Here is a 15,271-nt window from a genome sequence, read left to right as displayed (position 1 = left end):
CAACGTCAATGGTCGCGGAGTTGGTGCAATGTTGATCACACCGGAGGGGGTTCATATGCCATTTTGTGCTAGAATAACTTTTCTCTGCACCAACAATGAAGCCGAATACGAAGCTTGTATCCTAGGACTTGAGGAAGCCATCAACCTACGGATTAAAACCCTGGAAGTATACGGGGATTCAGCTTTGGTCATAAATCAAACCAACGGGAAATGGTATACACATCAACCTCATTTGGTTCCTTACAGAGACTACACAAGAATATTGTTGACTTTCTTTACGACGGTGAAGCTGCATTACATTCCTCGTGAAGAAAACCAATTTGCTGATGCTTTGGCTACCTTGTCTTCGATGATTAAGGTGCTATGTTGGAACTACGTACCCAGAATTGACGTATCTCGGCTTGATATACCCGCCTATGTGTTTGCTGCCGATGCAGTATCTGATGATAAGCCGTGGTATCATGACATCAAGCGTTTCCTGAAGAGTCAAGAGTACCCAACTGGGGCATATTCGAAAGATAAGAAAACGTTGAGGAGGTTAGCCGGTAGCTTTTTTCTGAACTCAGATGATACTATGTACAAGCGAAATTTTGACATGGTCTTGCTCAGATGTGTGGACAAGCAGGAAGCGGACATGTTAATGCAAGAAGTACATGAGGGATCTTTCGGTACCCATGTCGGGGGGCATGCAATGGCTAAGAAGTTGTTAAGATCGGGGTATTATTGGTTAGCAATGGAGGCAGACTGTTGCGCATACGCCCGAAAGTGTCACAAGTGCCAGATTTACGCAGATAAGGTGCATATCCCTCCAAGCCCATTGAATGTCATGTCGTCACCTTGGCCTTTTGCAATGTGGGGCATTGAAATGATTGGCAAGATCGAACCGACTGCTTCCAACGGCCATAGATTCATTTTGGTCGCTATTGATTACTTCACTAAGTGGGTGGAAGCAGCATCCTATGCGAATGTTACGAAGCAGGTGGTAGCTCGATTTCTGAAAAGAGATATCATCTGCAGATACGGAGTTCCCGAGCGGATCATTACTGATAATAGTTTGAATCTCAATAACAAAATGATGGTAGAGATTTGTCGGGACTTCAAAATCGAGCATCACAATTCTTCCCCTTACAGGCCAAAGATGAATGGCGCTGTTGAGGCAGCTAAAAAGAATATTAAGAAGATTGTGCAGAAGATGGTGGTAACATACAAGGACTGGCATGAGATGTTACCGTTTGCATTATATGGGTAACGAACTTCAATTAGAACATCCACTGGGGCAACACCTTATCAGCTTGTATATGGCATGGATGCAGTTCTTCCGGTTGAAGTCGAAGTTCCGTCTTTGCGGGTCCTGATGGATGTTAAGCTGGACGAAGCAGAATGGGTCCGTTCTCGATACAATCAGCTAAGCCTAGTTGAGGAAAAGAGACTAGCAGCTATATGCCATGGCCAACTATATCAAAGACGAATGAATAGAGCATTTGATCAGAAAGTGCGCCCTCGGGAATATCAGGTCGGTGAATTGGTACTCAAAAGAATTCTTCCTCCCAACACAGATCACAGGGGCAAATGGACGCCGAACTATGAGGGACCATACGTGGTTAAAAGGGTTTTCTCTGGCGGAGCTTTGATGCTAACAACCATGGATGGCGAAGACTTCCCATCCCCTGTCAACTCAGACGCAGTTAAAAAATACTTCGCATAATTGACCCGCTGGGCAAAAGAAAAAGAGTCCAGGCAAAAAAGGGTATCCCGACGAACAAAAAAAAAACAGAATAAAGAGGTTCGGGCAAAAATTAGGGATATAAAAAAAATGTACACCCGGTGAGTCGAAAACCCGAAAGGGCGGCTCAGGCAAAAAGGGGTATCCCGGTGGATTGAAAACCCAAAAGGGCGGTCCATGCAAAAGAGGGAATAAGCGAATAACTGCAATCTGAGTTCATCCGTGTTATATCACCGTTTCATTCAATCCGGCAATCTTCGAAGGTTAAAGATCGACTAATCATCCACTTCAGAAAGCAAGATGAGCAGAGCGTCTTAAGGTCATACGAGCCATAGCAGAGTCGAAACTCAGTGGGACCCCGTATCCACATTGCCATTAGGATAGTTTCTTTTGTTCAATTTATAGCGATCGCCTCTTTTCAGGGATCAGCTTCCTGATGTACTCGCCTATTCCTGGCACAAATTTTTCAACCAATAAAAGTCGAATAATTCAGTTAAAGAGCCTCTTTGTTTTTTATCAGTTTGTTTGTAAAAAAATGTCCGAATTTTTGATAAAACATATTGCAGTTGAATATAATGGTGGCTTTTGCAGATGATTTGCACAGGAAAACATTTAAAATTGCTTTGAATGTGCTTAAATCCCGGACGATGAATTCAAACCGAGTAATTCCCCCAGGACATACGTGTGTTTTTTGGTTGCAGGTCACAGGAACCGGATGCCAAGTCATGAATCCTCATCCCCAAGTGGTTGACAAAGTCTCTCCTCAGCAGAGCATGCCCCTCAGTAGAGTTGCACCTTGTATCCCCGGCAACAGCGGAGTAGTTGCGTACCCAACAGTCAAGAGGGTGGAGTTCCCAGTGTTCATCTCATTCCCCAGCGGATTATTTTTAATAGATTTGTTTTGATCCTCAGCCTGAGGACAATTAGCAGGTTCATATCCCCAACAAAGGTCGATTCCTACGACATTTCCCCAGGAAGTGCTTTCCCCGCAGAATCTCCTCACAGAGCCTCGCCAAACAAAGGTCCCATAGTTGATACTCCCCCATCAAGGTCAACTTTCCAAAGAGTTGATTTATTTTCGGTGGCTCCCCGGTCCCGGTAGACGGATCATTCCCCACAGAGCATTCAAGGATTGATACAGCGATCCGTTCCCTACCGGAGTTTGCTTCCCCAAGCAGATTCCTTTTTACACCATGCATAACATTTGCATTTTGCACGCATATCAAGCATACACATAAGCTGATAAACAGGTTCTTCAAAGCAGACCGAAGAATTGCTTCACAACCAAAGTCATGAGATTCAGCCAGAGGATCAAGTGTGCGTGATCCAGCATGAGGGTCATTTTGAAGATTCAGCCAGAGAATCGTTTTCCAATGAGCCAGCCTAAGGTTCAATTCGAAGATTCAGCCATAGAGTCGCCTACAAGCGTTATTTCCTCAACAAGCCAGCTAGAGGAGTAGAGTGACAGCTCAATAGAAAATCAACCAACAAGAGGATCCAGCCCGCGGATCGCAATTCAAAAACAAAGTCTAATTGAGGAGTCGTTACATCATGTTCTAGCCTGAAGAATATGTACGAAGCCCAAAAAGTGGAATATTCTCGAAGCTACATATCTAACATGAAGATTGGGTGTAGATTTCGAAAGAGGGTCAACCAGCGCATGCCTCAGATGCGAGATCCTGATGATTGGAATTTATCACTGAAACGATCCAGATCTAGCCAGAAGATCGAAGTCAGATCTAGCCAAAAGACCGAAAATAGATTCAGCCAGAGAATCGAAACAAAGAAGATCTAGCCAGAAGATCGAAATAGATTCGTCCTGAGAATCAAAGAGGATAGATTCAGCCAGAGAATCGAAACAAAGAAGATCTAGCCAGAAGATCGAAATAGATTCGGCCAGAGAATCGAAACAAAGAAGATCTAACCAGAAGATCGAAGTCAGATTCAGCCAGAGAATCGAAAGAAAGAAGATCTAGCCATAAGATCGAAGTAGATCTAGCCAGAAGATCGAAGTCAGGTCTAGCCCAAAGACCGAGAATAGATTCAGCCAGAGAATCGAAACAAAGTAGATCTAGCCAAAAGATCGAAGTCAAGTCTAGCCCGAAGACCGGAAACAGATTCAGCCAGAGAATCGAAACAAAGAAGATCTAGCCAGAAGATCAAAGTGGGTCTAGCCAGAAGATCGAATTAGTATCTAGCCAGAAGATTGAAATCGTATCCAGCCCAAGGATCAAAGTCGTATCCAGCCCGAGGATCAAAATTAGTACCCAACCAGAGGACTAAATTGAGTATAAATTCAGCCAGAGGATTGAAACTCCAGATCAAGTCAGAAGACTGATTCAGATTCATCCAGAGGATCGGAAGAAAGATAAACAGCGCGGTGTATTTCAGCATTTTTTGTGGTGTTCTCAGAGCGCAAATTTTCGGTCTGTCTTTGGTATTCAATCACAGCTCACCCTGTTTGTCTAATAAGCTGTTCGCTTTCATCCTGCTCGGGTCAGCTGATGATTGAATAGGGGCAGCTGTAACACCCCAAAATTTTCCCTCCTCATTCATGCATTCATTTTTTAGGTCATTTAACATTTCATACTGCATTTCATCATGTCAATCAGAATCCGATCCAAGAAGCTTGAATATCTTCTGAGACACTTTGTGGGTCCTATTTGGGTGATCAGTCAACACAAGGGAAAGACTTGAGTTACTTCCAACAGGTGCAAATGGGGCCTATCTACCATGCAAAATGCCAAGCTGGAGGGAGCAAAAAGCAGAGTCTGAGCTGTCATGCTCGCTAGGTGAGCAGCATGGTTCGCCTAGCGAACCTTGAACTGTCATGCTCGCTAGGCGAGCAGATCCTTCGCTAGGCGAAGCGCACGCGTTTTCAGAAAATAACAGAAAGTCATGGGCTTGAGTTGCCCTCATTTGAGCCCACCAAGCCACCAATATCAGGCTATAAATACTAGAGTTTCAGTAGAACAAAACCCTGGAGAAAAAGAGAGAGAAAAGGGTGACCTACGAACTAATCTGCAGTAGCCTCCAAACAGCTCTGAAAAGTTCACTCTGACTCACACACTTTTTCACCTCCGTCTCACGCAAACCCTAACATTGCTTTGCAATCCCAACCGTGCCATTCGATTTTAATCGGTCTCTCCCATCAGGTTTGCCCTTATTTCCATTACTCTATGCTTTCAATTTGAATTCTCTGAATGTATGGGGTATCATTAGGTTTTTCCCACGAGTTTAGATATGCATGAATGTGTAAACAATACCTTGAATGTTCAATCACTTAATTTCTGAGATGGATACCATAGGGTTTGGGTTACCGAGATCGGACTGTTATCAATGAAGAACCCAAAACCCGCAGGCCTTCGCTAGCACCTTCATTAGGCGAGCCTGCAACGAAGCTTCGCTAAGCCTTCGCTAGGCGAAGCAGTAGCGAGCGCGACAGTATTTGATTTTTTCTTTTTGCTCTAATCTGTTTTGTGTTCGTCATGGCATGCTTTCTCTTGATTCTATCCTGTTACTCTAACCTGTTTGTTGAGTTTTTGTGAGGGCTCACATGACTCTTGCAGAGATGGCTTGCGGGGTATTCCACTTTATCTGTGGGATACCATCTGGAGGTTTATTCCGATTACCTGTACTGACTCGCTTTCTTTGATGATGTTAGCTTGGAAGGATCTCTAGGTTTCTTATTTATTTAATCGTTGTTACTTCGGATCTTTATCCGTGCGGTAGATCTCTTGATCCCTTCATTTTCCCGCATTTTACTATTTTCTTAGCTGGAAGACCTCAATAGGAGGCAATGTTTTTGTGTGTTTGCTTTTGTGCCCAAAGACCTCCCGAAAGAGGCACCAGTGCTAAAGACCTCCATGAAGAGGCAATTGACGGATAAAAGGGATTAGTAATCAATCCCCCGTTATTCAGTGCATCGTTCTTTAAGCTCACACTACGTGTCGATGCTTTAGAACAAAAGCCCAAGATCCTTTGTCCGGTCAGTCAGTGGAGAGGGTTCCACCTTCCTGAATCCCCACTTTTTGTCTTGAGCTCACCCTGTCCAGGGTTAAGAGCTATGAGGTCTTATCCTCATTACCCGCTTGATCTGCTCACCCTGATGTTCAATGTCAGTGGTTAAGAGCCTGTTTGATTACCCTTTTCATGGCTTGTTTGTCGAGGTTGATATGACCCCTCTTGACTAAATCCCTACCCATATATGTTTGAGCCCCCCTTGTTGGTGTGTTACTTTATGCATATTTGTTTTGTATGGTATGATCGTCTCCCTATAGGATAGTCTCTTGTTTGCATGTTAATTAAGGTAGCACGGTTCCCTCGTCTAGGACTACCCTTTTGCATGAGCATCCCTAAAACACAAACAAATTCATTGATTTTTCTTCTCCTAAAAACACGTTTACTCCTTCTACTACAGGCGAGTAAGTCTCCAAAGGTCGAGCATCCGGTAGATTGCGAGGTAACATCGTTCGCCCAAAACACAACCCTTAACCCGTAGTTAGCTGAACTACGGTTCACTCTGATTCTCATTCCAGATGAGATACGTAGGCATAAGACGCGACGTCTTAGCGAGCACACTGCCCTCTAACCCATAGGTAGCCGAGCTACGAAGACTCTGATTCTCATATTCAGATGAGATACGTATGCAGTGGATGCGACATCCGTGCGAGTCATTTTCTTTTGACCCCTCTTTTAGTAAATAGTACATTAGATAAACCCACACCCTTTAGACAAGAACAACAAAAGTGGATCTCGTAGAGTACTACGGATGCGTAGGGGTGCTAATACCTTCCCTTCGCATAACCGGACCCCGAACCCAAGATTTGGTTGCGAGACCTTGTCTTTTCCTTTCCTTTTTCCAGGTTTACTTCGAGCGTTTCCTTTCCCTCCTTTGGGATAAATAACGCACGGTGGCGACTCTTCTGTCATTCCTTCCTTCGCCGGTTGTTTTTTTTCCGCAGGTTGCGACACACGTCCAACACCCTCTACAAAGGTTCACGGTGTGGCTCAAAATTCATCAACAAAGATAAGACAGACATCTTTTATGGAGTTTGTAGCAACTGATCAACAACATTATATTCACTCCTTTTGATGAGCCTCAACATCTCATCACCATCCTCTTTTATAATGCCAAACTGGCCAACCAGGAAAGGAGTATTATTATTCTTCACAACAACAGGGTCAACACCCTTCACAACAGGAACACAATTATTTGAAGAAGAAGTCCCCATGGGACCGGCAGGATCAACAGCAGTCCTCTTCATGACATCTTCATGGGATTTCGGCTGAGCCGAGAAAACACGACCACTACGGGTCACACCACTGACGTCTGAAAAAGCTCACTACGGAAGTTGAGGGCAACGACACCTCTTTCCCATCTTCTAGCATAACAACGTTGTATCGATAGGGAACAACCTTGTCTGATACATAGGGGACAGGGCCCGCTGGCTTGATCACAAGAGTTGGTGATACCTTCTTCTTGCTTCCATCATACTTGACGACAACAGGTTCAGGAATTCTAAACACAGGGGAGATAACGTCGACTTCATCCTCATTACGATTCTGAAGTATTTCAATCATTCCCTGATCAGTCATCTCTTGGATGTCCTTTCTCACTTGACGGCATCCTCTCTCATTGATAGTGCACACCTAGAACCTACCGTGGTCATGCTCATAATGGTTGTGTTCACACAACAGCTTGTGCATCTCGACCAAAGATTGCCTTATGTCATTAACATACAGGACTTTATATTTTCCAGGACACTTATGGACCATATTAACAGCAGCCTTCCCATGCTCGGGCAATGGGTTCTTCTTCACATTCGGACTTACGTCCTCAAAAAACAATATCCCGCTTCTCACAAGGTCTTGCACCTTGGTCTTCAGAGGGTAACAGTTCTCCACGTCATGTCCGGGAGCACCGGAATGATACATGCAATGAAGCTCTGGCTTATAGCACCACTGAGGGTTGGTCGGTATAGCAGGAGGATCTCGTGGAGTTATCAGCTTTCTATCGATCAAAGAAGGATAGAGCTCAGCATACGTCATCAAAATCGGGTCAAAAGTTACCCTCTTCCTCTCGTAGTTGCTGGTGGTGGTGTTATTATTGTTGCGAGGCTGGTAGGCCTGTTGTTGTTGACGATGTTGTTGTTGTTGATGATGATGAACTTCTCTAAAAGCAGGTGCTATATGAGCCACTTGGTGTTGGTTGATGGCAGGACGCACATTCTTCCTCCTCACAGAAGGTCTTCTTTTGATATGATAGGACATAGTGTATGTCTCTCCCTCCTTCTTCCTAGCAAAGCCTCCATACTTCTTTGATGAGGAACCTTCATCTCTGGATAACCGTCCTTCACGGACCCCTTCTTCCAATCTCATCCCCATATTCACCATTTCGGTGAAGTAGGGAGCACTGGCAATCATTCTCTCATAGTAGAAAGAGATCAAAGTCTTTAAGAAGATCTTTTTCATCTCCTTCTCTTCTAGGGGTGACACTATCTGAGCTTCCAACTCTCGCCATCTCTGGGCGTACTCCTTGAAGGTATTTTTCTCTTTCTGGGACATCGCCCTCAGTTGGTCCCTGTCTGGAGCCATATCCACATTATATTTGTACTGCTTGATGAAGGCCTCGCCTAAATCGTTGAAAGAGAGGATGCTAGCACTCTCCAGCCCTATATACCACCGGAGCGCAGCACCTGTCAGGCTATCCTGAAAGTAGTGGATTAACAGTTGGTCGTTATCGGTCTGTGTTGACATCTTGCGAGCATACATCACAAGATGGCTGAGCGGGCATGTGTGTTCCCTTATATTTCTCAAAGTCAGGCACTTTGAATTTAACAGGGATCTCCACGTTGGGCACTAGGCATAACTCATCAGCACTTTTACCAAAAAGGTCCTTACCCCTCAAAGTCTTCAGTTCCTTGCGCGGCTCAAGGAATTGGTCTTTCATCTCATCCATCTTCTCATAAACATCCGGGCCCTCAAACGGCTCGGAATGATAGATGGTGTCTTCAACTCGGAGAACGGTGTGCACAACGGGAGGTGGCATAGACAGGACCGAGCTAGATGCCGGCAGAGAAGCGAGAGTAGGAGAAAAACCCTCTGGTACAAAATTAGCAGGCATTCCCCAAGGGAACCCAGCTGGGATAGACGGAGAAAAGTGGGCTGTTGCAGCAGGCACAGTAGAAGTTGCTATCTCATAAATAACCGTCCTCGCAGGAGGAGTTGCAGGAGTTGGTGAAGCTTGGCTCTGGTGGGCCAGAACTGATTCCATCATGGCAGTTAGTCTAGCTATCTCTTCTTTCAGATCTCTGTTCTCTTGCTCTAGATGCTCCATTATCCTTGGATGATTGGCCCTAGTGTTATACCAGTGCGTCAGCTTGTCTTCAAAATAAATGATGAGCAAAGAGTTAGACCACTAATCAAGAGCTCATAACAAAACCTGCTTATGCATATGATGCATGCAATGTTTGTGCATATGATTTGTTTTTATTAGAGGAACTTTATAGAGATCTATTTGCAAACATTTGAAAATATTAATCTTTTAAGACATATATGGAATACTCATAGCAATAATATTTGGAAACCTTTTACATCAAAGAAGTAGTACAGTTTTGATAACCAAATACAATACAAGAGAAAAGGAGAATGGACATCCTATGGATCCCTAGAAAGAATCATCCAAAGCCTTTGAGATTGGACGATAGGCTGCACGAAGCCTCTTCACCTCTCTCTCATAAGCTGCTTCCATATCGGCCTTCTCCTTGGCAAGTTGATCATACTTCCTCTTCCAAAACCTAGACGAATGAGGAAGAATAGAAGTAACCACATCATCAGGCTCATCAATAACCTAATGCTCTAGAAATTCTATCACTGCATCCTTATCTTTGAGCTGCTGAAGAAGTTCCTCTCGCTCACGAATCCATGCACGCGACCGGTATTCATCTTTCAACTCCTCTATTCCTTGGTTAGGGAGGGTTGAAGTCCCAACCATAACCATAGGGGTAGGTCTCGGATAATCATATGGCATGTGATACTCAGGAGCTCTCCTCCTCACCCAAGCGATGTAGGGTTCCAAAGCGATGCAATTCTTTGGACCAAGCTCCTTCTTTCCCTTCCTATGAACTTTGTGCCAGGCGCGGACCATCCTATTCTTCAAGTTCTGAGGATCCTTACCCTCTTGAAAGAACACACCTTCCAACAAAATGTTGTTAGGTTTATCCTTTAAGGGGAACCCAAGTTGACGGCGAGCCAATGCAGGGTTGTAGTTAATTCCACCACATGTACCAAGAAGAGGCTCATTGGAGAATTCACACAAGAGTCAATAATCTGAACGCCATCATAAACACGGTTATACCAAGATATATCATCATTAGTGAGAGATATAAGTCTCGCAGACCACCGTAGACATCCCTTGTTTTCCTTGAAGGCGAGTGTCTGAGACAAGTGCGGAATAAACCACTTGTACAACAGAGGAAAACAACACACGATGGAACCATCACCCTTTGCATTCCTCATATGCAAAGAGAAATAAGTGTCACCCAACAGAGTCGGAACAGGATTAAGAGAGGAGAAAATCCTAATAGCATTCACATCCACAAAATTGTCGATGTTGGGAAATAACACTAGCCCATAGATGAGTAGTACAAAGATAGCTTCAAAGGCGTCCTCACTCATGGCCTTCCCAAATAAAGTAGCATGGGTAATGAGAAAATCAGATGGTTGACCTTGAATTCCACCTTTGGTAGTCATATGAGCAACAATATCAGATACATCCATATGAAGCATGTCAGCAATCTCTTGAGAAGACGGAATCTTCTCCAAACAACTGAACGACAACTGATCAAGAATAGGTATACCCGCATGATAGGCATACTTCTCAAGTGTAGGCAAAAGCTGGAAATCCTGAAAAGTGAAGCACCGATATAGAGGATCGTAGAACTGCACCAATACACTCATCAGACCCTCATCCACCTTACTAGAAAGAATAGAAAGAAGCTTCCCATGGCGAGCTTTGAACTCCAAGGGCTCTAATACATAAGATGTCAAACTCCTTAACTCTTTCAAGTTGGGTTGTCTAAAACTGTACTTCTTCGTATTCCTCATTTGCTTATCCATGTCTGAAAATTTGCAAATAGACCTCTTAAGTTCCTTGAAAACTTTCATTGTTGATGATATGGATGCAAATGAATGCATGAATGCATGGATGCAACAATCACACTCAAGGATCAAGCAAGTCACACCACACAAAGGTCACGGGATGATTCACGTCTTTGTCAATATCAATCATCCATTTTGGTGGATTATGGTTTTCACCTTATCAACACCCAAGTTCCATTGATATTGAGAATATATGAGAACGGATCAACCGCAAATCAAGGGTTTGTTGTAAGTCACGAGCATGGAGTCTCGGTTAAGAACCACCAAAACGGAGTGTACTATGGTTAAACCCGACAATCATGTTCTAAAAGGGTCCCCATAGTCATTATCTCATCTTTCGGATATTATCGGATAAAACGACTACTTGTTCTCCAAAAATATTCTCAAGAGGGACTCTTATGAGTGTAGTATCGCGTAACAATCGTATCAAATCTTACACTTGAACAGCCTTTGCATTACGTCCTAAAATAGGCCAAGATGGGCTAGGTATCTAAGGTCCTTGGCTTCTAAGGTTTATATTGGAAAGAGTAATGCCTAACCACGACTACTCGTGTGACATTATTGATCCCCACAAGACCTCCACCAAGTGAATGGGCTTGCAAGTCAACTTGCTCAGGAATAACTCCACACAAGTCAACAAGACTATGCCATTCTCCTATCATAAGTGCACTCGAGTCCGGGTATAGAACTCATCTCACAAGAAACCACCAAGCATACAAGCAATTAATATATCAAGTAATTCATACATTATAAACAATACAGTCATCCAAAATTTGCACAAAAATATGTCACCAATAAATATAAACATACAACACATATAAACAAAAAGTAGGCTAAACCCACTAGAGAACATAGTCCCCAGTAGAGTCGCCACTTTTCTGTAGCGGGGTATTTGTTACCTTTAGGCTTATTGATTAAACCAAAAGTAAACATACAATTCGAGTCGCCACCGCACTTTTATTTGTCCAAAGGAAAGGCTAAAAAGCGAACAAAAGCCAAGTAAGAAGTTTTATCAAATCAAAAACTAATAAAAATGTCAGAGATCTGGGTAAGTGGTTTGGTTATGAAATGGGAAGGTTTTACGCACCCAAAACATCCTTAGTACTCTAAGGGAACCTCTTTTTGTAAATATGTGTTATAGGTTGGTATTTGTGAAAATATGTGCAAAAGATTGGGGGGATGGGAAGAGAATAGATTGTATTTACAAATTTTGTTGTTTGAATGGATGAACCCATTGCCTATGTACCATCACAAAGGTAGGATCAAAACCTCGTAGTTCGGGGTAACAATCTCAAAATATTGGTGAACTGACTTGATCAAAAGCCTTAAGATCTTTTGTTATCAAAGAGAGAAAACTTAACCTAAACCAACAATCCACCATGTGGGTAAGGCTTCAACATACTAGTGAGGGGTTAACACTATAATAAGTATGGAAGACTTATAATCCAATCACTAAGGATGAGGTGAGATTTACATCAACCACTATGATAACTCAAACCTATGACTAATGTTTATGAAAAGGTTTTAATAAGGTGACCATTGTAACCACAAAAACAACTTGAAATGAGGTATATTTACAAGTTCGATTTATTTACAAAATGAAGTCAAAGTTGGATTAATGTTTATTCACAATGAGTATTAATGAAAAGATGTTGAAAAGTCAAAGGCATAAGGCCTAGGTTTCTAGTTTGAAAACAATGTCAAAGTTTGAAGAAAAGATTTTGGCTTGGGTTAGAGTGAGGAGAAGAAGAGAAGGGCTAGTCCTAAAGCATATAAAGATAAGAGGGAGAATATAAAACCCTTGGAGTTCCTTTTCTTGAAACCATAGAGATGATTCAAGATGCTCCTTTCCTTTGGACTTAGAAAACAAACAAGCAATCAAACAATTTGGATTCATGCTCCTAGGATCTCCATTTGGCTTGTCTTTCTTAACTTGGCTACTCATGACAATGGTCCTCCTTATTATTTCAAGATGGAATCCCTATCACACAAGAGCAAACATAAAAAAGTTCATAACACAATAAGAGGAATGGACAAAGAGTAGGTTTTGGAAAGGAAGTCCTTTGAGGTCAACTTTGAAATTTAGCATTCTAAAGGCATGAGGCCTAGTTTCTCTTCAACAAGTTTAGCATTCTAAAGGCATGAGGCCTAGTTGCTCTTGAACTCCTTTAAGCATAGGTACATCCTAATTCTAAGTCCTTTCTTCTTTTGCATTGGATTCATACAAACAAAGACAAAACAACCACATGGCAACAATATATTTATATACAATAATGAACTCAAATGAGCAAAAGGAAAATTGCATAAACATAAAATATGTGCTCAAGTGAGCAAAATGAAAAGCAATATGAATAAATGAGCAAGAAGTAAAGTTCATTAAAGTAAATGGCAATAAATTAAATGCTCAAATTAAAGTTAGTAATTAGTATGGTTATGTTAGTTTGTCATAAGACAATGTAGCGCTATGTTAAGCAATCGTAAGTGGACTAATGTAGTAGTCACACCTATCTGAGGCCGGTCAATAAAACTATAGGCAAATGAATACAAGTTAGAGATCATGACTAGTAAGCGAAGCTCCAAAAACATGCCATGCCAAAAGAAAAGAGAAAGGCCTTGTATGGACTTTAGGTTTTTTGCTTGACCAAGAAGCAACCTATCTTGGACACAAAACAACCCACTTGATCTTGGATCAAGTTGAGTTTGGTTTGGACCAAAGAAGGTTAAACCTCTCATTTGTCAAGACTAACCATAAGACATTAACTCATTGGCCAAAATAAAAATAAAATGAGATGAAGATGAAATGGATAGAAAGAGAAATCAAGTATCAAACTAAATTGATCAAATGTGAACCAAGTCATCATCAACCAATGCTAAACAGAAGAAAAATGAAGATTACAAGTCAACAAATCAAACATATTTTTTGGTATTTTTGAATTAAAAATAAATGCAAAAATAAAATGGACAAAATATGATCAAACCTCAAATTCAATTCAAATCAACTTCAACAAGTCCAATTAAATTCTCATAGGTCTAACATGGTCAAACAAGCTTTGACAAATTTTTCCAACAATTTTTGAAATCAGAAACTATTTAAAACAATTAAAAATAATGAAAAATAACACAATATGAATTAAAATCTCAAATAAATCTCAAATCAATTAAGAAATTGATGAGACTATTTTTCATTGACTTATCATGATCCATAGGTGTTAGGAAAATATTTTTGGATTTTTCAAATATCAAAAAGTATTTTAAAATGAATTAAAACTATTAAAAATCAACTAATTCACAAAAAAAATATTAAATGAAGTCACAAAAATAATTAAAAATCAAAATATGAAACTAGATTTTTCAAGAAATTTTTTGGCATTGGTCTCATATTTTTGTGACTTCAAATAAAATATTTATAAATTTTTGAAAATAAAAGGAATTAAATGAAACTAAAACAAAAATAAGAAAATCAGGAAAATCCAGCGCCCTCAGATGGTTTCATTAATTGACGTGGCAATGATCACGTGGCTCTGAGACGCGGATACACGATGTGCCTTGGTCAAGCGCGCTACACTTTGATTTAAAATAAGTCAATACAATGAAAGGCCAAGATTATAACATTTATACAAGATCCAAGGGCCCTGAAGCTCCCACGTGGGGATGGTGGTGGAAACCACCATCTTCTCCGACGATCTAACCAGATCTGGCCACCACGCGCAGGAAATCAAATGTTAATGAAAATGAAAAATGAAGGTATCAAATGAAGCTGAGATGATGTAGAATACCCCTGTAACCATGGATCATCCTCACAGTTCCTATTTAGAGAGAAACATGAGCTTGAAGATCATGGTACACGAACTGAAATAGGACGATTTGCAAAATTAAGACTACCACTGGCCTGCCTCATGCATGAGGACTTCAGAAAACAACACAAACCAAAGCAATTCACATTATATTGCAAGATCTGAATCAAAGAAAATTAAGATTCTACCTCTTAAATGGAGCTTCAAACAGCACAAATTGTCCAAGCTCTTGATCTACTTTTGATCTGGAAGTGTGATGGTGATGCAAGGTTAAGGAATTGAGCTTTGAAGATCAACTAATGATGTTGAAATTCAAGCTTGAAAGTGAAAGAGAAAACTGGAAATTCCTTTAGTGAGGGTTTGGTTTTCAATTTAGCAACACTTCAGATCTCCACTTGGTTACCATTTGAATGAGAATGCACTTCTATTTATAGCTGAAATTTGATGTCAGGCAATGCTTGGCTCGTGTGCATGAAGTTTGCAATCTCCTTGCATGGGCATGTACAGGCGCATGTAAGGTCCAAGAATGAATGGAAATCCATGCTAAGATCAAATAGAAGTGAATTGGACGTGCAATTGGCTTGGCATTTGC

Source organism: Lathyrus oleraceus, chromosome 1 (genome assembly GCF_024323335.1).
Source record: "Lathyrus oleraceus cultivar Zhongwan6 chromosome 1, CAAS_Psat_ZW6_1.0, whole genome shotgun sequence".
NCBI classification, from domain to species: Eukaryota; Viridiplantae; Streptophyta; class Magnoliopsida; order Fabales; family Fabaceae; genus Lathyrus; species Lathyrus oleraceus.
Note: the sequence above shows the minus strand (reverse complement) of the source record.